Source organism: Podarcis gaigeae (assembly GCF_964106915.1).
Source record: "Podarcis gaigeae genome assembly, chromosome: 11".
In the NCBI taxonomy this organism is placed as follows: domain Eukaryota; kingdom Metazoa; phylum Chordata; class Lepidosauria; order Squamata; family Lacertidae; genus Podarcis; species Podarcis gaigeae.
In genome coordinates this window covers 51,454,939-51,479,635 of record NC_139687.1, presented here as the reverse complement: position 1 = coordinate 51,479,635, position 24,697 = coordinate 51,454,939, and the positions used below count along the sequence as shown (strand labels likewise).

The window sequence follows — 24,697 nt, the reverse complement described above, 5'->3', positions numbered from 1 at the left end:
GTTTGTTTGTTTCAGAAAATCTCATTATTTATTTATTTGGAATATTTTTATCCCCCACTTCCCATATCAAATAAAAAATCAAGGTGGTGCATAACAACAATGAAAAAATAATCACATTAAAAAGAGGCATAAAACAGACATCAGTTTGTGAGTGTTTGTGTTTGTGTATTGCTAGGGAGATAGATACATACATAGATAGATGTTATTGTTTAGTCGTTTAGTCGTGTCCGACTCTTCATGACCCCATGGACCAGAGTATGCCAGGCACTCCTGTCTTCCACTGCCTCCCGCAGTTTGGTCAAACTCATGCTGGTAGCTTCAACAACACTGTCCAACCATCTCGTCCTCTGTCATCCCCTTCTCCTTGTGCCCTCCATCTTTCCCAACATCAGGGTCTTTTCCAAAGAGTCTTCTCTTCTCATGAGGTGGCCAAAGTATTGGAGCCTCAGCTTCAGGATCTGTCCTTCCAGTGAGCACTCAGGGCTGATTTCCTTCAGAATGGATAGGTTTGATCTTCTCGCAGTCCTTGGGACTCTCAAGAGTCTCCTTCAGCATCATAATTCAAAAGCATCAATTCTTTGGCGATCAGCCTTCTTTATGGTCCAGCTTTCACTTCCATACATCACTACTGGGAAAACCATAGCTTTTACTATACGGACCTTTGTTGGCAAGGTGATGTCTCTGCTTTTTAAGATGCTGTCTAGGTTTGTCATTGCTTTTCTCCCAAGAAGCAGGCGCCTTTTAATTTCATGGCTGCTGTCACCATCTGCAGTGATCATGGAGCCCAAGAAGGTAAAATCTCTCACTGCCTCCATTTCTTCCCCTTCTATTTGCCAGGAGGTGATGGGACCAGTGGCCATGATCTTCGTTTTTTTGATGTTGAGCTTCAGCCATAGATAGATAGCCAAACACAAAAATTAACAAGGCCAAGGCCAGGAATTTTTTTAAAAAATCAACTATCTTTCTGATGAAAAGGAGGCTGAAATACAGTAAAACGGTCTTCACATGACATTGGAACAGCATCAAAGGAGGAGCGGGAGGCAGATGGATCTTTTGGGGTAGACCAGCCTTGGCCAACCTGGTCCTCAGTGAGTGCATAGTTACACTATGGAACTCGCTCCTTCAGGTGGCAACTAAGATGGCTACCAACTTGGATGGCTTTAAAAGAGGATTATACAAATTCATGGAGGGTAAGGCTATCAGCTACAATGGCTATGGTCTCCTCCAATGGCAGAAGCAGTAATCCTTCTGAATACTAATTGCTGGAAACCACAGGAGGGGAGAGTGTTCTTATTGTGGCCAATGGGCACGTGGTTGGCCACTGTGGGAAGAGGATGCTGGACTATTGGCCTGATCAACATGCTCTTCTTATGTTCTGATGATGCCATCCAGATGTTTTGAAGGACAACTCTTATTAGTCCAATCTGTGCTGGCTGTGGGCTGATGGGAGCGGCCGTCTAAAACACCTGGAAGGCAAAGGTCGGGGTAGAGAGTTCCATCGTCTAGGTGTTGCAGCAGAGAAGGTCCTATTCATGTGTCCCCACCAATAACACCTCATAAGGTGGCTGATCTGCCAAAAGGGCCTTCCAAGTTGGTGTCACTGACAAAGAGGAGCTGACTGCACTCAGTCTCAAACACTTTTGCAAAGGAACTCTTGGTAGCCTTGTAAAACATCTGGGTCCTGTCTCCAGCAGATATTCCAAACAGAGCATCACCACAGTTACTGCTGCTTTGGTGGTTGTCCTTTTGCAAGGCATTTAATTGCCACACAACCATGCTAAAAGGGGAAAGATCATAGATATGATCAGGGTTTCCATAAATTCCTGGCTTACATAAGATGTCATTGTATGTGGCTTCACAGGTTTGTGCTTCTGAGTCCCAGGCCTCATTGCTGCTGTGCAAAGGATGTTACAAGTGATTTAACTGCCTAAAATATTCCCATGGGATCTTAGCTTCTTTTGACTTATCTAGTGAGCCAGCATTGGACTAGAAGGCAGGACCATATACATGTCTTTATCAGCATCTAAGATTTGGGGAGGGGAATTTTTTTCCACCACCACCTACTGCCCTTCTAAAATTACATTTATTTTTAATTAAGTTTTAATTTTCACTTTTTGCCAACTGCCCTGCAGATCTGTTGTCAGGGTTATAGGCAGCATATACATAGTTTTAACATACAAATAAACGCCAGCCTCATCCCCTCATCTGTAAAATGGGTTTAATAGTAATCTACTTTTCAGAATTGCTTTCTTGGTAAACCTAATGAAAGATAGTGAAGCAAGGATTGGCAGCACACTCCCATACATGTCTACTCAGAGGTAAGTCCCATTGAGTAAGTGGGCACAAAATTGCATTCTAAAAGGCAGTAGTAGTAAAGATGTCGATTCATGGAGGCTGAGCTGAAGATTCCCCCCCCCCATCCTCTTTAGCGTTTGACAAACTGCCTGAAGTAGCTTCATATTTTATATGGAAGCCCTTTTTCACATTTTCAATGTCACTTTAAATAGGCAAGAGGTCCGTGACAAACAACCGTAAAGAGTGTGCCAACCATAATACAGGTACTCTATATGCATATAACCCTTATCTTTTATGGCATAAAGTACATTTGCACCATTGACTGAGATGAGGATGCTGACGCCAAAGCCAAGAGAGCTAATCCACCTGTCAAATAGCTCCTGTAACTCTTCCAGCAGGTTTACAACAGGATGGTCAATTTCAAAAAAACCCTCATTACACATGGCTGTCTTATATTCCCCATAAACACACGTTTAGATGGGGGTAGCTGCTGCCTTGCCTTTAACAGACATCCAATGTCATGCTCCAGGTAAGCCAAGCAAGTCAACAGGGAGGAAGAGGTGCATGGAAGAAAGAGGGTGGGGAAGAAATAGCATGGACAACAACGGGACAACAATACAGGACAACGGGAGCTTTGTAGAGCATCCTTTGCATTAAATAGCCAGACACTGGAGAGACTTGTCAGGAGTTAGCATGGACCAATGGTACCAAATAGTATGGGAAACAGCCTTACTAGAAAAATTAAATAATAATAATAATAATAATAATAATAATAATAATAATAATAATATTTTATTTATACCCCGCCCATCTGGCTGGGTTTCCCCAGCCACTCTGGGCGGCTTCCAACAGAACACCAAAATACAGTAACCTATCAAACATTAAAAGCTGCCTTCAGATGTCTTCTAAAAGTCTGGTAGTTGTTTTTCTCTTTGACATCTGGTGGGAAGGCGTTCCACAGGGCAGGTGCCACTACCGAGAAGGCCCTCTGCCTGGTTCCCTGTAGCATGGCTTCTCGCACCGAGGGAACCTCCAGAAGGCCCTTGGAGCTGGACCTCAGTGTCTGGGCAGAATGATGGGGTGGAGACGCTCCTTCAGGTATACTGGACCGAGGCTGTTTAGGGCTTTAAAGGTCAGCACCGATACTTTGAATTGGTGAACCAATACAGTGGTACCTTGGGTTAAGAACCTAATTCTTTCTGGAGGTCCGTTCTTAACCTGAAACTGTTCTTAACCCGAAGCACCACTTTAGCTAATGGGGCCTCCCGCTGCTGCCACGCTGCTGCCATGTAATTTCTGTTCTCATCCTGAAGCAGAGTTCTTAACCCGAGGTACTATTTCTGGGTTAGTGGAGTCTGTAACCTGAAGCGTCTGTAACCTGAAGCGTCTGTAACCCGAGGTACCACTGTAAACTGAAACTGACTTGGGGACAAATGGAAGAAGATGCCTTCACCCTTGTATGGCTCCCATTTACCACATTCACAGCCCAACAAGACGATGACAAGAATCCACCAACAGCATATGAATCAATATGGCTAACCTGATCCAAAAACAGCCACCCACCCCACTCACACATGAAAACAAAGTTCACTACAGCCAATCACAAACAAGCAACTACACCCTAGGCCAAACCTAACCTCTCTCACCACCAAAGGAACACAAATGAATAGTAAAGAGAACCCACACAAGTGACACTGACACAAAACCCCACACATTCATTAAGTAAAATAGAAACATCGGCACCTGACTCCACCCCCACTCACCATAGCCCCCTCCACCTCTTCCCCCCTTTTCCTGCTAATGTAACACTAATGTCTCAACAAATGAAACTGATCTGTAGAAAACATAACTCAGAAAAAGAGACATTGCGCGTAGTTTCGTAAACCAAGAAATCTTTAATTAAAAATACGTTTAAAAAAGCTATTGGACAGAGATATGGTAAACACTGTCCGCTGCTCAAAGGCAGTTTAGCCAAGTGGAACCTGCTAATTGATGGGGACGATTGCCGCTGATTAATAGAGAATCTGATGTGGAGAAAAACTCTTTGTCCCAACCCCTCTGGAATGTATCACTAAAACCTGAGCATCCAGAACTGATGAAGGAGGTATTAGGTGGGATGTTCTGGGAAAGGACCTCTTGATATGTATGGAGCAGAAGTCTGAATGTGTGATGCTCCCTTGCGTTGAGTCAGTTGCTATAAAAGCCAATGCAGTCTTAGGCTGTGCTAGGAACACAGGAGGTTTGAAGGCTTGTTCACACATTGCACCTAACAAAGGCACACGCTACTACATACTTGTACCTCACCCATCTTACATGGTTGCCCCAGCCACTCTGCATGGCTTCCAACAGAATATAAAAAAAACACAGCGAGACATCAAACATTAAAAACTTCCCAATACAGGGCTGCCTTCAGATGTCTTCTAAAAGTCAGATAGTTGTTTATTTCCTTGACATCTGGTAGGAGGGCGTTCCACAGGGCAGGCGCCACTACCGAGAAGGCCCTCTGCTTGGTTCCCTGTAACTTCACTTCTCGTAGCGAGGGAACCACCAGAAGGCCCTTGGAGCTGGACCTCAGTGTCTGGGCTGAACGATGAGGGTGCTTCATGTATACAAGTGTTTGTATGAAAGAGTGTATACTTGCTGATTTGTACATCTTAACTAATATGTACACAGGTATACAAACTGTACACTCACTGAACATACAAGCAGTTGTACAGTTGTACAGTTTGTACACATGTTGAATGTAACGTGTGAGCACTACTATGAAAGCATTCTGTTCTGTGATGATCAGGCTGAGTCCAGTTCTGAGCGCCACATTTTAAGAAGGATGCAGACGAATGGTGGGAGAAACCAGCTGAGGAACCACCAAGGGGAGAAGGCTTAGAGACCGGGGACCGGTGGTGGGACAATGATGAGTGGTCAGAGGGAGAAGACTGGGAGAAGGTGTCAGAAGCTGAAGAGGTAACAAGGCTTAGTGAGCTGGGAGAGTCTGTGGCAGAGAGAAGTCCAAAATCAGAGGCAGAAGTTGAAGCAGGAGAGGAGGGAGGCCAAGAGGCAGAGATGAGTCAGGCTGGTGAAGAGTCACAAGTGTCTCCCCCTCCTGCTGCAAGAAGCTCCCCTCCCCCCTGTCTCCCAGAACCAGAAGAGGCATGAAAAGGGTGGATATAGGCATAGTCTCTGATTGCTTGGGAAGAGGCAGGGAAGAGGCAGGGATTTTCAGTCTTGGCAACTGATTTTCTTGGTGGAAGACCACTAGGAATGAGCTGTTCTGCTCATTAGGCCTGACACTCAGTCAAGTCTGTGCACATTGTGTTTTTCCTAAGAAAGAGTGAACTCCATCATTGAACTGTGTGATTACTGAATGGCACGCTCCTGTAACACTCACCTTCATCTTTGGGCCAGTAGCTGTTCTTCACATCCTTGTAAATAGCCTTAAAGTTACATACGTTTCAGGTTACATACGCTTCAGGTTACAGACTCTGCTAACCCAGAAATAGTGCTTCAGGTTAAGAACTTTGCTTCAGGATGAGAACAGAAATTGTGCTCTGGCAGCGCAGCGGCAGCAGGAGGCCCCATTAGCTAAAGTGGTGCTTCAGGTTAAGAACAGTTTCAGGTTAAGAATGGACCTCTGGAACAAATTAAGTACTTAACCTGAGGTACCACTGTACCCCCTTTGGGCAGATCCATAAATGAATTGCTGCTGTATATTAGATAAAAAATTCTGACCCTATGAAGAAACTGCCCTTGATGCAAGGAGCATTCATTCAGCAGAGTTCATCCAGCATTTTAAAACTTATTAGTGTGGGGTGTCTGGCAGAGAATTGGTGCAGTTGGAAAATCTGCTTTTAAAAAATCCCTGGCTACAGAACGAATGTATCAGAATCCTCACTCCCTGCCCCATTTTCAGATTTGGTCCCATCACTTGTTCTTGTACTTACATGTTCAGATAAGCCTTTCATATAATCTGTCTTAATTCTTTCCCCTTTTGCACAAGCAATTCCCCCTATCTGGTTCATTAAGGCTGAATTCATAAGGACCTCACTCTGCCTTCTTGGAACAGAATTTGCTGTTCCCATTAAATGTCAGCAACCTATAAACCGCACTGGCGCTGCAGTCAATAGAAAGCGAAAATCACCCAGCAAGCTTAGGGGAAATTGTGGTGAGAATGTCTTGGAAATACCAAAGAACAGGTGCACCGAGATAGGCTGGCAACCCCCCTGGTTTCGTGACAATTACTAATAAGAAAATAAAAAAGTAGTTAGTTGCCCTTACCATTTTTTGAAATTCTAATTTCCCCAAACCATAAAGTGCAGCTAACAATGGCTGTGTGTTTTCGCCTGCAAGAAGCGTCTCTGGAATGAATCTCAAATAGTCTCTCTGTTTAAATTAGTTTAAGGATGCTGTTAGTGGCTTCTTTTACAATGAGGAGGTGGAGCATTTTCCCTCCTCCTCCTCCTCCTCTCACCCATTTTCCTTCACAGTCATTATTGCCGATCAAGTCTTCGGGTTCTTTGGGGGCATTTATTTCCTGCAAGTTTTGTTGGCTACTGAACAACTGCTGCAATTAAATGTGCAGAGTTTAATGGGGGTGGGGGGGGGGGGAGGATGCATGTGAGCATAACAGTATCTCTGCTCATTTGGTTGACTGTTTTTGGTCGATCCATTTCAAATGTAATGACGACAAGCTACTTGTTAAGAGACTACCCTTCTTGTATTTAAGGTAAAGGTACCCCTGCCCGTACGGGCCAGTCGTGTCCGACTCTAGGGTTGTGTGCCCATCTCACTTAAGAGGCCGGGGGCCAGGGCTGTCAGGAGACACTTCCGGGTTACGTGGCCAGCGTGACGAAGCTGCTCTGGCGAGCCAGCACCAGCGCAGCACACAGAAACGCCATTTACCTTCCCGCTATAAAGCGGTACCTATTTATGTACTTGCACTTAGGGGTGCTTTCGAGCTGCTAGGTGGGCAGGAGCTGGGACCGAAAGATGAGAGCTCACCCCGCCGTGGGGATTCGAACCGCCGACCATACGATCGCCGACCATACGATCTTGTATTTAGCTGTAGCCAATTTTTTCTGTGGAACGTAGACTACTGGAATTTAGGCTCCATGCTGGTGTTGCTAACTGATTTTATTTACAAGGCTATATACTGCTCCCTGCCACGGGCTCTGAACACAGACCTTCAGCAGGCTTTCCTTTGGTCTAAAGCAGTGGTTCCTAACATGGGGCACACACACCACAGCGGGGCAATTTGATTTTTAAGGGGGGGGGGGCAATTCGAGAATGAGTTATTAACAGTGAATGGCCTTTTAGGTTTCCTTCATGTGAATAGGAGTTCACTTTTTGAATAGTAAGAATTATACTGTATGTCAAGCGGGGGGGGGGGGATCAGGATTTTAGAGATGCTTAGGTGGGGCATGGCCAAAAAAAGGTCGGGAACCACTGGTCTAAAGGAAGAAAGACAGTCAGGGGTTGGAGATTTGGGTGGTTCTCCTTCCCTTCCCTTCCCCCTCCCTTTCATTGTACACTGTGCTCTGTTCTCCCCTTGGGGCTTTCACCACATAGGTCGGTGCCTCTCAACTTTTTATGCCCCAGGCAGCCTGGACAGCCTACTGAGCGAGTAAAAGAGAGGTGAAAACGCAGAAAAGAAAGGCTATGTACACGCCATACATTTAAAGCACATGACTTCCCTCTAAGAATCCTGGGAACTGTGGTTTGTTAGGGTGCTGGGTAATGTAGTTCTGTAAGGGGTAACCTTCAGTTCCCAGAATTCTCCGGGGGACTTGGGTGCTTTAAATGTGCCCTAAATGTATGGTGTGTGCTCAGCCAACAAGTGGATTTTGTACACAGCATATACTTAAGGCGCCTTCCCCGATAGAATCCTAGGAACTGTAGTTTGTTAATGACACTGGGAACTGTAGTTCTGTGAGGGACACATGACTTGTGTATGCACCTTTTCTCTCTTTTTTTGGCAAGAGCTAGGAAAATATTCTAGTTTCCCCCGTAGTGATGTATGGAAGTGAGAGTTGGACCATAAAGAATGCTGATCGCCGAAGAATTGATGCTTTTGAATTACGGTGCTGGAGGAGACTCTTGAGAGTCCCTTCCAGTGCTCACTGGAAGGACAGATCCTGAAGCTGAGGCTCCAATACTTTGGCCACCTCATGAGAAGAGAAGACTCCCTGGAAAAGACCCTGATGTTGGGAAAGATAGAGGGCACAAGGAGAAGGGGACAACAGAGGACGAGATGGTTGGACAGTGTTCTCGAAGCTACCAGCATGAGTTTGACCAAACTGCGGGAGGCAATGGAAGACAGGAGTGCCTGGCGTGCTCTGGTCCATGGGGTCACGAAGAGTCAGACACGCCTAAACGACTAAACAACAACAACAAGGAGAATATCTATCTGATAAACAAAATTAATGCCCACATTGGACCAGTGGGGGTCGGGGAGTATCAGCTATCAAAAATCTCAACAATGCATGCTTTGTTAAACATGGCAGGAATGAAAGTCCTGCAGAATCTCTAAAGTAAAAATGATAAACCATTTTATTATTATTAATTAGCAAACATTTATAAACTGCTTCATATCTTAAAAATCTCTCGGCAGTATGCAGGAGTTTGAGATGTGCAGAATTCTTCAGCAGGCTGACAAAAGAAGAACAATTCTGTATTAATGCCTCAAAAAATTGTTCCTTCTAAATCTGAAGAATTCACATTTCCCTTCCTCTCCCCCCTGCCCAACCGCTGCATCTTTCCTTATTTTCAGCTCAGATTACAGATTATTTGGTGTGCCACTTCTTCAAGCAAATTGTCAGTTGTGAATCAACAGCCTCCTTTTATTAACTGCATTTTGTTCAATGGGATGGGAACAAATATACTTTTTAGAATATTTATGGTGGTGCGTGTGTGTGTTCTTGATTGTGTGTGTGCCTGTAGCAACATGGCATTTGCTGAGGAAATGATGGCTGGATGTTCGGATGCAGAGGAAGGTCAGTGTGGAGGCATCCCTGCAGAAATGTATAGACCCACTGCCCTCCTCCTGCCCTCTTTCTTAAAAAATTAATTCTGCATAGAGATGGCAAAATTAAAGGCCCCCTAGTGGAGCAAACTGTCAACTGCTGAAAAGACTGCCAGTTGGTGACACAATGGATAATAAATCTTTATTTATCTCTGAACAGAAGGAAGCAAGCATTGTAGACAAAGACCACAAATCAAGCAGGATATTTTGGTGAGCAGGATATTTTCTCCTTCCCTCTCCTTTTAATTCTTGGTTTTCAAGTTCCTCCCAGACTCCTGAACTTTTTTTTGTTGTCGTCGTTCAAAAGGTGACTAGGATTTGCTTTCTCCCAAATTCTCACTGCTGTGGCAGAAAGAAAGTCCCCAAAGCATTCGCTTCCCCTCCCAGCAAAAATATCTGTCATACAGAGGGATTAGCTGCGAAGATCTCGCCGCAGTGCAGAAGTATACAAACCAGCTAACCCAGGAGGTTCTCTCCAACCCATCTATGAATTATGAATTAGCACTTGTAAATCTTGACTAATATTTGCAGTGGAAACAGCACATCACCAAGATTAGCAAACTTCACAGTGGTTTATTTGAAGCTTTTCAATGGGTTCAGGATGAAACAAGCTGGCAGAGAAAAGCTAGAGGGCAAATCCAGTTTGGGAAATGTAAACTCTTCATTAGAAGGTGCTAAAAGTTGCACTTCTGACCAGAACATAAGTCTAAGCTTCAGTGAATCTGCCAATCTCACTTCTCTCAGTTTCTCATTCTATAATCTAAAATTTGGTTCTCCTCATTTCTGCAGCAACTTGCATTAAAAAAAAAAAATATTCTGCAGCAATTTCTGCAGCACTTTGCATTAAAAAAAAATCGTCATAAAAATTCACAAATGTCTTAATGCGGATTTCTCCTAATAGACACATTTTTGTATGTAATTTTGAATAACATACACATTTTTGCAAGCAATTTTCCACAACAGAATGGAGTTTTGTATGTTATTTTCACTGATCAATTAATTTTTATGCACACCTTCACCTAACATATACTTTTTATATAAAGATTGTTTGATTGGAAAACTACATTGCAAAATTAAGATAAGTGTTAATTTCCATGGCTGGCTGTGCTTTAGTTCACATATTGTTTTAGAAAGTGCAAATTTGATCGATATGGCATTAAATGTGAACTGAATTTAATTTAATAAGAACTTAAGAAGAGCCTGCAGGATCAGGCCAATGGCCCATCTAATCTAGTATCCTGTTCTCACAGTGGCCAACCAGATGCCCCTGGGAAAACAGCAAGCAAGATTTGACCACAAGACATTCTCCCCTCCTGTGTTTTCCAGCAGCAGGAGATCAGAAGCAATTCTATCTCCAGGTGAGCTCCTCCATGAATTTGTCAGATGTTCTTTTAAAGCTATCCACGTTGGTTGACATTACTGCCTCCTTCCTGAGGGAGCGAGTTCCATAGTTTAGCTTATGTGCTACTTACTTGCTTAGCAACTCCACAGAAAGTTTGAAAGCCTCTTCTTTTGACTTATTGGCTTTGAGGGAGGTGGGCGCACACACAAACCTATCTAATTTACTTCCCCTGAAACAATAGCATACCAAAGGGTGCAGTTACCATTTGGAATTCATGCTTCTCTCGGTTCCGCAGCGCAGTTTGCCAACCAAATAAAGGCTTGCAAAATTGTGTCTATAGAAAGAATGTGCACTAAAATGCTTCTGAATTTTCACAAGGACTTTAAAAATAATCACAGATGTGGAGATGTGGCAATCTAAATATCAGAAAAATAAGAAACTGAAGGCATTGTCAGGATGCTGTCACCGACTCCCAGCTGGTTGCCCAGGAACATACAAAGACAAGGGGATGATTCTTACCATCCTCTTTTTATTCAGCACAGTGGTACCTCAGGTTACATACGCTTCAGGTTACAAACGCATCAGGTTACAGACTCTGCTAACCCAGAAATAGTGCTTCAGGTTAAGAACTTTGCTTGAGGATGAGAACAGAAATTGGGCTCCGGCGGCCCGGCAGCAGCAGGAGGAAGCCCCATTAGCTAAAGTGGTGCTTCAGGTTAAGAACAGTTTCATGTTAAGAACGGACCTCCGGAACGAATTAAGTACTTAATCCGAGGTACCACTGTATTTACAGAGCGAGGCTATAGAACCCAGCCTCTTGGATAATGGCGTTGTCCCAAGTGAATCTCCACCACTTCCTCATTTGTCATTCTCATTGTCTCCTCTATGGGTGCTGCCACATGCCCTCTGTCTTTGAGCTCTTTGCTCTCCTGCTTTTAAGGCTCGCCAGGTTCTAGGGCAGGGTCTGGAATGCTTTCTAAAGACACTGTGTCTGTTAGCTGTCGTCCTCCTGCTGCCTCCTGCTTCCTCCTCCTCCTTTTCTATTATTTCCCAACTTCCTCCCTCATCTGCCTCTGAGCAGTTACCTCCCTGTTATAAATCTAAACTGTCTTCCTCTTCCTCCTCCCTGGAAGGGTCAGGATGGGGGAGCAGTCTCCACCATTCCTCCTCTGCCAAGTCCCTGACAGGCATGTTCAGTCAATTGGCTGAACAGACAAACTCTGTATCTGTGGACAGGCCCGCAAGCCCCTCCCCAACACCTTCAGCCTATGGCCTTCCCCATGCTGAGCAGAACATCATGTGATTGAGATGTTCTGCCTGTACGTGTCCCTGATCACACAGAGAGTTCTACTCATGTTCAAGTCCACAGGAACAGACACCCTCTACAGGCATTCCTAGCTCAACACAGAGATGGTCAGGACCATCTTGCTGACTGGGCAAGATGGTTTGAGCATATAACACCAACCTTGGCCCAACTGCACTGGCTGCCATTTAGTTTCTGGGCCCAATTCAAAGTGCTGGTTTTAATAACAATAACAATAATTTATTTATACCCCAACCATCTGGCTGGGTTTCCCCAGCCACTCTGGGCGGCTTCCAACAGAATATTAAAATACAATAGTCTGTTAAACATTAAAAGCTTCCCTAAACAGGGCTGCCTTCAGATGTCTCCTAAAAGTCTGGTAGCTGTTTTTCTCTTGGACATCTGGTGGGAGGGCTTTCCACAGGGCGGGTGCCACTCCTGAGAAGGCCCTCTGCCTGGTTCCCTGTAACTTGGCTTCTTGCAGCGAGGGAACTGCCAGAAGGCCCTTGGTGCTGGACCTCAGTGTCCAGGCAGAACGATGGGGATGGAGACGCTCCTTCAGGTATACTGGACAGAGGCTGTTTAGGGCTTTAAAAGTCAGCACCAACACTTTGAATTGTGTTCGCAAACGTACTGGGAGCCAGTGTAGGTCTTTCAAGACTGGTGTCATGTGGTGAGCCTTAAAACAGCTCATAACTGTGCTACCTGAAGGACTGCCTCTCCTATGAACCGACCCAGACCTTGCAATCATCATCTGAGGCCCTTCTTTATGTGTCTCCTTCATGAGAGGTGTGGAGGGTGGCACCACGAGAGCCAGCCTTTTCTGCAGCCAATGACTCCCTATTTGTGGGGTCCTCTCCCCATGGACTCACATGGTGCCTTAATTACATGTCCTTAGATGCCAGACAAAAACAACCCCCTTCACCTTGGCTGATTTTATGATCTCAGTGGGAAGGAAAACCACTATGGCAGCTCCAGGGCTTCCCCATTCCATGATTCCATGGAATCATGAGAATAGAATGAGAGGCTTTGGGATCTATAGGATCCAAAACATGCCTTGACTTTCCTCCGTGGAATGTATCCTTTTCATCCCTTCCATTGTTGGGCCATTGATGGAGAAGGTGGGATAGCCATGATGATTCTACGCTTGAGGGGCCCTCAATGCAGCTTGCTCAAGAGAGCCAGTGTGGTGTAGTGGTTAAGAGCAGTAGGCTCGTAATCTGGGGAACTGGGTTCGCATCTCCGCTCCTCCACATGCAGCTGCTGGGTGACCTTGGGCTAGTCACACTTCTCTGAAGTCTCTCAGCCCCACTCACCTCACAGACTGTTTGTTGTGGGAGAGGAAGGGAAAGGAGAATATTAGCCGCTTTGAGACTCCTTAAAGGTAAAGGTACCCCTGCCTGTACGGGCCAGTCGTGACCGACTCTGGGGTTGCGTGCTCATCTCGCTTAAGAGGCCGGGAGCCAGCGCTGTCCGAAGACACTTCCGGGTCACGTGGCCAGCGTGACAAAGCTGCTCTGGCGAGCCAGCACCAGCGCAGCGCACGGAAATGCCATTACCTTCCCCCTATAAAGCACTTAGGGGTGCTTTCGAACTGCTAGGTGGGCAAGAGCTGGGACCGAAAGACGGGAGCTCCTTAGGGTAGTGATAAAGCGGGATATCAAATCCAAACTCTTCTTCTTCTCAAGTGCGCATCCTTGATGGGCTGATCCAGAAGCAATGACAGTGTTCATCCAGTTGGTGTCATGTGGCCATTGAGTTCTGCACAATATCCCCAATGCACCATCAATCTGGGGCATTCTGGGAAATTTAAATGCCCACGATTAGCCTACCTAGCGCTAAGCATTTGGAAAAAAAGTGAAGGAAGAGCCATTATTGGTGGACTCAGCCATGATGGATTTTTAACCACTTAGAGGATTTCTTACAGTCAAGTGGTATATAAATTTTGTTAAATAAATACATAAAACACATGCTTTGGCTCTCCCTGCCTATTGACATGAGGCAGGCACCACGACTGTACTCTTTTAGATGCTTGCTGAAAACATTTTTTTATTTCATCAGGCCTATCCAAGCACATTTCAGTTACATATGTTTTTAAATGGGTCTTAACTATTTTATTAAGTTTAATTATTTTGACATTAAAAAACAGTTTTAAAATGCTTCAAATAAGTTTTTGTATTGTTTTAAATTAAGTGTTTCCAGCCCTGGAATCCTTTGGGAGGAAAGACAGGATATAAATTTAATAAATAGCAGCAGCAGCAGCAGCAACAATAATGACACACTTTATGTACTGCTCAGCTCCACAGTCTCATTCAAAGTGCCTTGCAGCTACTTTTGACCAAAGGAAAAGGTGTTTTGAGATCTGAAGACAGATCTCCCACACCACACCTATTTTGGCCCTTAAAGGTAAAGGGACCCCTGACCATTAGGTCCAGTCGTGGCCGACTCTGGGGTTGTGGTGCTCATCTCGCTTTATTGGCCGAGGGAGCCAGCGTACAGCTTCCGGGTCATGTGGCCAGCATAACTAAGCCGCTTCTGGCGAACCAGAGCAGTGCATGGAAACACCATTTACCTTCCCGCTGGAGCGGTACCTATTTATCTACTTGCACTTTGATGTGCTTTTGAAATGCTAGGATGGCAGGAGCAGGGACTGAGCAACGGGAGCTCACCCCATCACAGGGATTCAAACTGCCGACCTTCTGATCAGCAAATCCTAGGCTAACCCACAGGGCCACCCGCATCCCTAGTTTGGCCCTTAGGATGCAGGAAATTGGTTCTTCAGGCAGATTTTGACTGTGTACACAGGTCATCTACAATCTGTGCTGTCTGTACACAAAGGTGGGTATGTTTTCACATTGGTGCACAACAGGGCTATCTTCTCCCCTCAGTTACTGTTTCACAGACATATATATGGTTCTTTCAAGGATGAGCCAGGTTACAGAACCAGGTAGATCAGGTAGACAGGGCATCCTGCCTTTCACTGTTTTTAGCCAGACATTCGCCTGTTCTAAAAGCAAGCACCCATTCTTGAAATACAAATTGAAAATCCTGCTTCTTTTGGTGGGGCAAACCAACTGATTTGTGCACAGGTTGCATGGGAAGGGTTGAGCCATAATAAAGCAATAGCTGAAGGGCAGAGTGGATCATTTGTGTGCAGAGACCGCCCCCCCCCCCAGCTTCAGTCTCTAGCTCTTCTCTTTAAAGGATCCCAGGATGGTATATATACATGTAATAATAATAATAATAATAATAATAATAATAATAATAATAATAATAAATTTTATTTATATCCCGCCCTCCCCAGCTGAAGCTGGGCTCAGGGCGGCTAACAACAATAAAATAGTGCAACATTCTATGAATGCAAAGGGACACAGGTGGCGCTGTGGTCTAAACCACTGAGCCTCTTGGGCTTGCTGCTCGGAAGGTCGGTGATTTGAATCCCTGCAACGGGGTGCACTCCCGTTGCTCTATCCCAGCTCCTGCCAACCTATCAGTTTGAAAGCATGCCAGTGCAAGTAGATAAATAGGTACCACTGCGGCGGGAAGGTAAACAGCATTTCCATGCACTCTGGCGTCCGTCGTGGCGTCCCGTTGCGCCAGAAGCGGTTTAGTCATGCTGGCCACATGACCCGGAAAGCTGTCTGTGGACAAACGCTGGCCCCCTCAGCCTGAAAGTGAGACGAGCGCTGCAACCCCATAGCCGCCTTTGACTGGACTTATCCGTCCAGGGATCCTTTATCTTTACCTTTACATCTGGTAACCCAAAGAGAAAGGGGTCAAGAACTATTCAAGCTGAAGACCCTTTTGAAGGATCTCAAAGATTACATCCAGAAGCTGGTTCGCATATATATACACACACAAGCCAGAGACACCCTCCTGTGCTCCAGCCACTTGAAAATGGTATCTGGTACAAAACAAAGTGAGAAAAGGAGCGGCGTTGAACGTTGCCGCTTCCGCTATTAGATTTCCATTCCTACCAGTACTGCTCCTTAGCAGCGACCAAGCCTAACACCTGGTTCGGTCCGTGGCGGCAACGCAGCGTCTCTACAGTGGTAACAATTTGGAAGCAGGATGCTAAACAAGATATATACATGATGTCAAATATTGGCTGCGCACTTCTAAGCCAATCACTTCTAAATAAATTAACCATGGCACTGCCTAATACGATCCACCTGCTTTCTTGCCTGTGTTGTTCCAGACCCTACCTGAACCCCCCTTTGATTAAATGTCAAAAGCATGCCTTGTGCCTGCAGATTTCACTGAAGGCGGATAACAGAAAGGTTCCTCCTGTGACTCCATAAAACTGAAATAAATTCCACTGGCATCTTGTAAATTTTTATTTTCTACAATGACTGCAGGCCCCATCTGCGACCCAGCTGTTATTAGAAGGGGAAGCGCTGGCCCTTCTGCATTACAAAACAGCATAGAACAGTAATTGCCAGTGGAAGAGATTAAGTGTAGACACTAAAAATGTTTACTCGCAATGAATATGCATAACGATGGGTAGGAAACAGCACTGGAAGATTAAAAAGAGAGAAGGGTTTGTTTACAAGGCTGGGAAAAAAAAAGAGTGGAATGTCAGTTGGCCCCGAGCCTGAAATAGGAACGAAAAACCTTTGGGCAAGGCATTAGGGAGAAAAACAGATGGTTTGTGAACCTTTTATTAGATAGAAAAATCATTAATCAAGCCCAGGCTGGAAATGGCAGGGGTTTTTTTGGTGGTTCATATTTTAGTTTATTTTTTCTTAAAGTGACAGCGTGTCTTTTCTCTCCCCCCTTCCTCACCTCTTGTCCCCCCACTTTTTTTGTGGCATACCAGCGGCAGAGATCCGTTCCCGATAGATGCTTTTTTTATTTTAACATTCCGTCGTGGAAGCATGTCTAACTTGAAGCCCAGGCTAGAACGCCAAGCTGTTTTGCAAAGGAAATCCCTCAGTAGGGTTTCGTATTACAGCACCTGTTTTGCCTGTACAGCAAGGCAGTTTAGAAAAATAAAGGAGGGGGAAAAAAACAGAAGGAAAAGAGTGGGAAATATATCGGCCTGTTGTAATTTTTTTTTTTTTTTTAAGGGCTCTTTCATTTTAGAGGGCAGCGAATGCCAGCAGACTGCCTTCTGCAGGCAAACCCAGCTGTGGACACACCAGGGCTTTCTCCCTTTGTTCTGCTGCAAAATATACAATAGTCAGGAGGTCTGGAAATGTTAGGATGCATGCCTCACAATCTTCGTTGCAAAGGAAGGCTCAGAAAGGTCCGCTTAATGTCAAGAAAATAGAACATGTGCAGATGGAGATTCCAGGGACGAGGGGGGGCGGTGACCTTTGAACTTTGCATGCCTCTCTCTTCACCTCAAGTAGAGTCTGCCATGATGAAAAAAAGATGTTCCCTGCTAAAAAACAGTTATCAGGCCAGCAGTGAGATTAGGGAGAAGGATCCCCGGTGTATAGTAATTTGTTTTATTTGAGATATTTATTTTATTTATTAAATGTCCTGTATATCCGACCCGTCTTTACATGACGTCATTTTGGTGTCCTTGATAGCAATCTGGCAAGTGGGAATGCTTCATAGGAAGTGATTCAATCAATGCATACATAACATAACATAACATAACATAACATAACATAACATAACATAACATAACATAACACATAACATAACATAACAACATAACATAACATAACATAACATAACATAACATAACATAACATAACATAACATAACATAACATAACATCATACTAACTACCATATTTTTTGCTCTATAAGACGCACCAGACCACAAGACACACCTAATTTTTGGAGGAGGAAAACAAGAAAAAAAATATTCTGACTCTCAGAAGCCAGAACAGCAAGAGGGATCGCTGCGCTGTGAAAGCAGCAATCCCTCTTGCTGTTCTGGCTTCTGGGATAGCTGCGCAGCCTGCATTCACTCCATAAGACGCACACACATTTCCCCTTACTTTTTAGGAGGGAAAAGGTGAGTCTTACAGAGCAAAAAATATGGTAAATTGCAGCCTCCAAACCATTTTCATGTAAAATGCATTGCAGAAATCCAAGTGTGAGACCATGGTAACTAATATAAGGTTGCCAGACGTCCCTGTTTCCTGGGGAAAGTCCCCGGATTTACAACTTTCTCAGCATTCACATGTACATAGTGAACAATAAGTACCCCCGGAGTCATTGAAAAAAATCTGGTAACCTTAAACTAATAGGCTACCTTGGTCCAGGAATGGCTACATCTAGTGAACCAGCCAGAGTTGGAAATGTGAATTCCCTGCCACCAAGACCACCTTTGCTTCCACAGACAGCAGTGGAACAGGGAGTGCCACAAGCTGCACGCCTGTTCCTACGAGAGGACTGCTATCTCATCCAAAACAGCCTAGCCCAATTCCCAGACCTGAAAGCTGCCTACCAAGAACCTCCATCTTATTGGGATTCAGCTGTAGTTTATGCGTGGAGATGTGCCCCTCACCCTGTGGCTGAATCATTTGAACTGAACCATGCTCAGATGAGAACGTGGGGCTCTGTTGATCGTGATGATGATGATGCAAAAAGTAGGCTTGGTCCCTCTACACGTCACCCCAAATGAAGGCATGCATTTCCAAGTAGTGAGGACAAAAGATGGCACAAATTTAAATAAAGTTTGCATATTCCAATTACAGAAGGGAAATGGTGACAATTTAAATAAAATAAAAAGTAAGAGTTAAATTATGGTGCTCATTCCAGGAAGAGGTAGTGATGGTCATCAACTTGGATAGTTTTAGAAGGTTAGACAGATTCATGGAGGAGAGGGGTATCAATGGCTACTATGATGGCTATGCTTTACCTCCACAGTTGGACTAAAGTAATGCTACTGAATACCAGTTGCTGGAAGAATGCTTTTGAGCTCTGATCCTGCTTGCAGATTTCCCATTAACATGGCTACTGTGAGAACAGGATTCTAGACTAGATGGGCCACTGGCTTGATCTCTTTAGTCACAGTTGGTCTAGGATCTTCTCTTGACCTCCCCTTATCCAGTCTCTTTTCCTTAGAGCAGATGCTGAGAGCCTCTTTCTTTGGCCCTTGGGGGTATCGGCCCTTGGGGGTATCGGCCTCCCCCACAATGACTCTACTGCTCTCTCTCATTGACCACTTTTGCTTGGCCGGAATGTAGCCTTGAATTCTGATGATGCCTTTTGCTTGCCTAAGTAGATGGCAGAAGTTGGAGAGTGAAGTGGGTAGAAAGCTCTGATGTGGTTGGAATGTCCATCCATGCTTCTTGCCACGTTTTGCCTTTGGCCATACCTACCATTGGCATGCACTCCCATGAGATATTGTGGTCCCTGGGTTGAAGAAGATTTCCTATCCCTGACCTAAAGCTTAAAGCCAGTCCTATTATTGTGTTCGTTAATGAGAAGCCTGTTCTTAGACCCTTCCTTCCCTTTTGTTTCTTCCACCAAGTAGTTGTGTAGGAATACAAATCAGATTTAAAGCATAGCAGAAACTAATTACGTCTCTCCTGCCTAGTTGGACTCTCACTGATTGATGCAACTAGAGGTGTCTCAAGTGTCACTCGCAAGTGACAATATGAAGCTGAAAAACCCAAGATTAAGGAGTATCAAAGAAATAAACAAAACCCCTGCACCATTAAACCTTGTTTTGTGGACAATTGCAGATTTCTATGAGATTTAAGGAAAAGTTATACATGAAAGCTGGGGAACTGATCTGCCTCTACCCAATATGAAATTAAAAGTTACAATATGTGGTCTAACAACTGGAAATTCAATACTTGCTGCATTTTGTTTGTCATAGTTCATTGAAAACATTAGGCTACTCAAACTGCCAAATATTGCAGTGAATAGGGACTTCTGGAGCATTTCTGTTGGCTGTGGGTTTTATTCGTTAAAGTAAGTGGCTGATTTAACTTGTTCCTGTAAGGAATTCAGGCTTTGCAGAGTGCTAAATAATCTTCCTGTACGTTGCAGCATATTGTACTGCTTAATTTAATAAAGATAAAAACAAGAAAAGTACAAACACTAATATGCAACAAAATTCCCTAAAAGCTTGGTTAAAACATAACAATGGTGTATACTCACAGAGTATTGTATGCGCAACCTCCCATTTACATGGAGGTTACGTTCTGAGGCACTGGATGGAATTAAGCTACTGACTGTTGAATGGAGCTGTTACTGGCAGCGGCCTCTTGGTGTTACAATTTTATTTTTTCAGAATCTCCCAAGTGTTGTTGTTGTTGTTTATTAAATTTGTATACCGCCCTATACCCATAGGTGTTGTGTCTTTCCAGGGCACTCTGGGGTGGGAAATGGCAGCTGCTACCAAAAAGAAAGAAAGAAAGAAAGAAAGAAAGAAAGAAAGAAAGAAAGAAAGAAAGAGGTATTCTCTACCAGTGGCTGTAATGTCGTGAAATATCCCGACATCCAAGGCTTTCTGGGAAAACAAAATGGCTGTCAGTGAAATTGGCTCTGCTGACCCGTCTTCTGGATGAATGGCAAATGGGCAGGAACAGAATGTCAAAAACAAACCATACTGATACCCATTCATTAATGTGGACATTCGTTTTGTAATGAATGAAAATGGAATGGACTAGAGCCCACAGAGTTCAATTTTTCAGTCATCATAAAGTGAAAGCACACCCAACAGACCTGCCTCTCCCTCATCTGCACACGCACTTACAAATCCCCGTATTTAGCCTTTAGTAGAAGAGGTAACACCTGCAATTCACCTGGGGTTTATACGTGTGGGCAACGAAGGAGCAAAACTGAGCCTATTCAACAAAAATGAAAGGCATCAATGAGATTTAGTTGCTCAAGAGCATACCATTGTTGTTGTTGTTGTCATCTAGGCAGGGGCATAGGAAGGGGGGCGGTGTGGGTGGACCGCCCCGAGTGTCCTCACTGAGGGGGGTGACATTCGGCGCACCACCTGCCCGCGACTCCCAAGCCTACCCCAAGCTGTAAGGGGGGAGCTGCGCCGCTTTGCCGGCCGCATTCCCCCCTTTGTTTTGACAGTTTGGGGGAGGCTTGGGTGGGCAGCGTGCCCAAAGTCCAGCATGGGCAGCTCGCTCTGCTCCTGTGAGCGGCTCGCTCCGCCTCCGTGCTGCAGGGTGTGCACACTGCTCCAGGCACCTGGGAGGGCACCCTCTGCGCCACGCCCCCCTCGGGAGCGTGGGCATATGCTCCACCGCTGGATCTAGGGAATCTCATGTGGCAACATTTGCAAAGCCAAGTCTGCAATCCCAACTCCCCCCTCCACTGATGGGCCATGCAGAGTGATTGAGCCACTGCTGCATTTTGCAGCCCTCCCACTCATGGCATGGGGGTGGGGTGGGGGTGGACAAGATGATTCACTTGAAATGGGGCCCTATGCCATCATGTGAAATTTTGAACTGGCAAAGGCTGGTCTATGGTGTAGAGAAGACAAGATAACCGCCATGAGATTCCTGGAGAAAAGTCAAGATTCAAGGTCAATAAATATCTATTTCGTAATCCTGCAAATGTGCAGGGAGCCTGTGGACTTTTTCCATTAGTTGCCTTGTCTCAAAACACACCAATCCAAATAAACCTCACAACAGCATCATTAGGGCCAAGCTATAGAAAATTCCAAAGTGTTATCTAAAGCATCACCATAACTCTTGGGTGAGTGGGTGAGATTCCACCCCCTGAAACATTTACCTCTCTCCTCTCATGCTGAATGGTGTTGTGTCGAGTAAAACAAGAGTGGCTACTCCTAAAATTAGACCAGGAGAGAAGCAGCAAGGGGAGGGGGAGGGAATGAAGAGGCCAAGGGTTAGACATCAAGATTGTAATTACCCTAGAGGAGCTGCCTACACATTTCCTAATTTCTTTTAAATTTGAACATTGAGGTGAACTTTGGAAAACATACACGAGCTTCATCAGAAATGAAGGTGGTGTTGGGGGGGTAAGGATGAAGGGAGTACAAAATGATCTTTATAAGAAATAGTAGCTCTGATTGCTAGTGCCGTATGTGTGTTACAGCACCTCATTAATAACAGTGATCAAAAGAGAGGGAGAGGGAGAACGTTTTTGCAGCTGCATCAAATTATTAGACAAATTGGAATTTTGAAATGAATTCAGAAATTCTATAGGAAAAGACAGCTCCGTGGAGTGCAGGTCAAGCTACGGGATAAATCCCTTGAAGGTACTAAAAGAGCCGAGAGTAAAACGGAAGTCTTGTTCTGCAACCAACCCGTTCTCCTTTCAATGTATCGAGAGAAAAAATCATGCAGATCTTGCAACGAGAGAAGAAAGGTTGGATAAGAGCACAAAGTGCCTGGTGTATCACAGCAATGGCTCATCTCGTCCAGGACCCTGTGACCAAACAGATGCCTATAGGAAGCCCACAAGCAGAACCCAAGTGCAACAGCATTCTCTCAATCTGTGATTCTCAGCAACTGGGATTCAGGATCACTTTGCCTCCGACAGCAGAGAAAGAACATAGCCACCATTTTTGGTAGCCCCTGATAGCCTGGTCCTTTGTGGCTTTGCTTAAGCTTCTTTGAAAGCCGTCAAGGTGATGGGAGTGGCCATCACTACCTCTTGTGGTACGTTCAGAAACTTCTCGGACAACTCTGGTTTAATGCATGATATCTTGAAGGCACCATTGTTGTGGGTGAACATATCAGACGACACAGCAATTCTTCAGACAGCTCTTGTTTATTCATAGGCCAGAACAGAACTGAACTGAAGGGTTCAGCCAACCTGCTTATATAGAGCTCAACTACAAAGCAACAGTAACAACTTTCTGTAACTATCCTATCACTGAACGTCACTTTCAATTCCTTATTTGCATATGTGGACCTGAGTGAAAACTATCTAAGTATCCCCCTGCTGGCCCAGGGTGAGAACTTCAGTACATAACAATTGCAGCTGACTTAAACACAGTGGCGTAGCGTGGGGGGTGCAGGGGGGGCAGTCGCACCGGGCGCAACATCTGGGGGTTAGGGTTAGGGGGCGCAAATCCACGGGTTAGGGGGTGCAAATTACTTGCTTTGCCCCGGGTGCTGACAACCCACGCTACGCCACTGCTTAAACAAACCCAAGATTTGCAGGACAACAGGGCAAACATCCACAGAAGGCTGCTGTCAGTCTCTCTGTTCAGAGGAGCAAAAGGGGATAAGTCAGTTATCTCACCTGCCAGAGCTTAACCCATAACATATGCTGCCCCTAAATTCCTTCCCAAATTCATTGCATCTGTACTTTCCAGCTGCCCCCTCTAATCATGCGGCAATCCAGAGTTGGTTTTAGGGTGGTGTGACCGCTGCGGCGGAAATGGGTGCCATGCTGTAGGGGGTGCCTGTAGAATGGAGCGCAAGCTGTGTGTGTGCATGCAGAATTTTAGTATCACACAGGGCGCCGCTGAAATTTGAGAGCCCACCGGACAGTCTTTCCACAGAGGGAAGCCTTTTTGTTGCTCCAGCAGTAATGTATCCTTCACTGTTATATGGAGAACCTCAGGCCCAGGAGCTGAATGAGGCCCATGAAGCCTTGAAGCCTGGGGCTCTTTGAAGCCACACCTCCTCTCCTCAGGTCACACCCCTTACTAGCCTGCTTTGCAACCTCCTCGAGTGTTTTTGCCTGACTGGAATGTGCCCTTGAACTGTGAAAATGTATCTCCAGAGCACACAGAGGGGTATGGTAATGCATACTTTGCCACCCACGTCTGCCTCTGGCACTGCCCACTTCTGGCATGTGGCCCCTGGAAGGTCTCTCAGAAGGGAATACGGCCCTCAATAAGAAAGCCGCTTTGCAGCCTTCCGATGAAGCAAAAGCTCAGGTCTGCTAATGGTGCTTTAATTGGCTCGCAATGCATTTTTGCAATCAATGAAATAAGTGTCTGTCTGTTTCCGCGGGTTTTACATTCTGTCGGCAGTCCAAGGGATGACAGAGGACAACGCTACAGCCTCCTCACGAGTATTCTCCTCTGTCACAATGAATGTTTTGTTACCGTCTTGCGCAAGAGGGTGCCCCTTTCCAAACTCAGCCTTTTCTCGTCCTCTCCTCTCCACCAGCAACTAAGAAGAAAGAAAAAAAAATCTAACTTGTGGACAGATAGACTCCTTCTGGAAAAGTTGCGTGTCTTGGGATTGTCTTGGAGGAAGCATTCTTGGTGAGTTATGAGAGGATTAACACACATCCTGTGTCCCCCCCCCCCTCGTTCAAATTCACAGGGGCCTGCAGGAGGATTCTGGCCCATCTCAAAATTTTTGCTGTCTGACCATGTGTACCTTTTCCAACACTTTGGAGAGGAAATGGAGCAGCGAATGATCCCCGCCCAAGTGGGAATCCCACTGGAAGACCATTTCCATTCATCAGCTGTTGTTGCTCTCAGCGTTACATTCACACTGTCATATATTTGATCCAGATTTTGTTTTCCAACTATCTCAGCTGGTGTCGTGAGTGTGTGTGTGTGTGTGTGTAACCAGAATTCTGGACCTTGTGGAGTTTGAAATGAAGTCTCCCCCCACCAATATTCAAATCAATCCCAGCTCAACAGCCAAACCCTAGCAACAACAACAACAAAAAACAATGGCTTAAGCAGTTCCCTTTAGTATGCTAGCCAACTGTGTGTGCATTGTGACTCAGTCTATAACCCAGAAGCCATGCCGTGCCATACATTTTTATTACAAACAAATAACGGAGGCAACAAAGGGACTGCTTTACTTTGGCATTGGGCAGCACCCTTTAAAAAACTGATTTTTGCCAGTTTCGAAGGCCTTCCATTTTAA

General features: G+C 45.1%; 1 long non-coding RNA gene across 1 annotated transcript in view; it reads left to right on the top strand.

Annotated features, from left to right (window-relative positions):
* The first annotated feature begins 7,013 nt into the window (after positions 1–7,013).
* Positions 7,014–24,697, top strand: part of LOC310827236 — a 198,147-nt gene continuing 180,463 nt past the window's right edge. The window contains exon 1 of the long non-coding RNA XR_014556243.1: positions 7,014–7,220. This is a non-coding gene — a long non-coding RNA (uncharacterized lncRNA). The remainder of the gene's footprint in view (positions 7,221–24,697) is intronic.